Below are 3,096 nucleotides of genomic sequence, written 5' to 3'. Positions count from 1 at the left end.
GGGGGGGGAGATTTTTGAAGAGTGGGAAAAGCAGAGGAGGAACGGCAGCTGACTCGGGAGGGAAGCTGTTTCGCTTTGTCCGTAAATGGCACTTTGCGCGCCTTTGATCGTCGTGGTAGATGACGAGCGGTTCCCAGGGAGGCGTCTCTGCGCCTTCCTGACAGCACCTGCCATGCATTTATAAAAAGATGCTCTGCATATACTATATATATAAATATAATTATATAAATTAATCTATCTGTTCTTAGGGAGGCAAGAGAGGAGCAGGAAATGTTAGACTTTGTTCTTGCACCAGGATGTCCCGGAGTGGGCGATGTCAAAAGAGGCGCGGGGTTTAGTCTGTGCAAGGGGAGAGACTCAGCTTAGAAGAGCGAAGATGGTTTATTCGGAAACATTTTAATGAAATGGCTGGAGGCTGTTTTGATTTCCAAACGAGGTTGGAGGCGCTTGAATGTGACAGCGCCCTCGGATGCCAGTCTCAGGATGCCGTTCGGAAAATTAAGCGTAAGGAGCCTTCCTTTGTAAGAGGATGGGATCTGTTTCAAGTCGTTCTTTCTTAAGCAGAAGGCCCAGGAGGCTTAGGTGGGATGGGACGTTGTGAACAAGGGTTTCTTTGACGTTTAGAAAAAAAATTATGATGATTTGTATGCTTGGAGAAACCTTTACTGGTAATGAATGCTGACTTCTCTCTCTGTCTCTCAAAAAAGAATTGCCCAAATTTGCATACAGAACCAGGTTTTAAAGAAGGATATCGGAATAAATGTAAGACGGTGCAGTATAATGGAACAGAATATTTACAGAAGTTAAAATTACATGAAATAAAAGGTTTTAACATGCTGTTATCTAAACAGCAACCGGTTGGCATAACTTTTGTAAATGGCCTTTGGAAATGATTTGGCATATATTTAGTTTTTAGTCTCTTCGATTCGAAGAAGAGTAGGTTTTTATTGCCCGCTTTTCTCTACCGGAAGGAGTCTCAAAGTAGCTTGCAATCTCCTTCCCTTCCTCTCCCCACAACAGGCACCTTGTGAGTCAGGTGGTTCTGAGAGAGAACTGTGACTGGCCCAAGGTCACCCAGCAGGCTTCATGTGGAGAAGGAGTGGGGAGTCTTAACCACTACATCACACTAAGCATACTCTGTTTAATCATTTCAGCAATTTCCCATACTTTGGTCAACTGACACTGTGGTATTGGTGTGAGGTTGGGGTAGGTTGATTCCTGTGCTTGGCTACACAAACCTTAGCAAAAATACTGGAGATCCAGTGTTGTGTCATGGTTAGAATGCTGGATCAGAACTTGGGAGTCTTGGATTCAAATCCCCACTACTGTGGAGTTGAGCCTGACCTACGTCTCAGCTAATGGATAAAATATTATTTTGGGGATAAAATGTGTAATGTATCAGGCCCTGTCAGGGCCGGGCATGCCTGGACTTGCCCAGGCACAAACTCCACTAGCTTCATGCCAAAAGACAATGGGCCAGTAGGATCCTAGCCAGGCCCAATGAAAGGGCTAGGTCCCAGGCCAAGAGGCCAATAGGTCTCTTGGGCCTTGTAAATAGCCTATCGGGAGTGGGGGTGGGTTTGGTGGTGGGTTTCTCCGCCGGCCTGCGAGCTGGTTAAGGTGTCTTTGTTCCTGACTAAATAAAGGTATGCTTAGCTGAAATCACTCTCCGTATGCATACCTTTCAAAATGGAAGGGAGGGGAACATATGCAGTCTTGAGTTCTTGGGAGGAAGAGCAAGATTCAAAACTCATCAGTAGATTTCTCGGCATCCATTTGCATTGATCTCTGCATGAATACCAATTAGTACAATCAGTAGAACATCAGTGGATCATTAGTTTAACACTTTCCCAGTCAGACATCTAATCAACCCAGTACTCATTTCGGTAGGCAAATGTTAACCCCTCATCTCTATTTATTTGGCAAACTTGTATGCCGCTTCTTCAGAGACCCGCTCGAGGTGACTCACAAGTAAAAAACAGTGACAGAAAACCATACAAATAACAGCATACATTACAAGTATTAGATGCAAGTCACGGGCATGTAAGAACAACATAAACCAAACATTGGGGCGACCTATCAAGTATCTGGTCTATAGTCTAGACGCAAGTCATAAAAAAGTAATAGCAAGTATGCAGAAATGGCGAGTACTGAGTATACAGCAATGGTGAAATTGTTAATTCAGTATGAAAAACAGATTAGTTATGAAATCTGAAATGCAAAATGTTGAATATAAATATATCCCAACAGAAGAGGAGGAGGAGGAGGAGGAGGAGGAGGAGGAGATTGGATTTATACCCCGCCGGCTTACAAACTTCCTTCCCTTCCCCTCCCCACAACAGACACCCTGTGAGGTAGGTGGGGCTGAGAGAGCTCTGACAAAAACTGCTTTTTCAAGGACAGCTGTTATCAGAACTATGGCTTGCCCAAGGTCATCCAGCAGGTGTAGTGGAGGAGTGGGGGATCAAACCCGGTTCTCCCAGATTAGAGTCCACGCACTTAACCACTACACCAAACTGGCTCTCCCCAGCAAACTATTTTTATTGTTAGCTTTATTGTATTTTATAAACAGTGTCTCAAAAAACCTTTCAGTGTGGTGGGTGTTGGGGAGAGATATTTTCTGTTTCGTGTATTTTGTTATATATAATCACCTTTTGATGAATATGTAATTACGATATGTAACCATTCTTTCTTTTTGGTGTTTTCTTTTTATTATCTCTTCTTTTTCCAAAAAAACAAAGCAAGAAGATAAAAACCCTCTACTTACACTAACTTCATTGGGTGCCACACTGTCCTGTGTGGGATGCAGTGTGGGACCCCCCCCCCCAAGAAAGACAAACCAGCGTTTGGGCTTGAGCCACAAGCCCCGGAATACTGTGGAACTGCTGCTATTATTATTATTGTTGTTGTTGTTGTTATTCTTATTCTTATTAATTTGGATTTGTATCCTGCCCTCCCCTTAACGGGCTCATGGTGGGTTCCAACAATCTAAATATAATTTGTTGTTGTTCAGTCGCACAGTCGAGTCCGACTCTTCGCGACCCCGTGGACCAGCTCCCGCCAGGCCCTCCTGTCTTCCACCATCCTCTGAAGTTT

Source organism: Gekko japonicus, unplaced genomic scaffold (genome assembly GCF_001447785.1).
Source record: "Gekko japonicus isolate JY-2015 unplaced genomic scaffold, Gekko_japonicus_V1.1 scaffold1881, whole genome shotgun sequence".
In the NCBI taxonomy this organism is placed as follows: domain Eukaryota; kingdom Metazoa; phylum Chordata; class Lepidosauria; order Squamata; family Gekkonidae; genus Gekko; species Gekko japonicus.
This window is presented reverse-complemented; position numbering follows the sequence as displayed.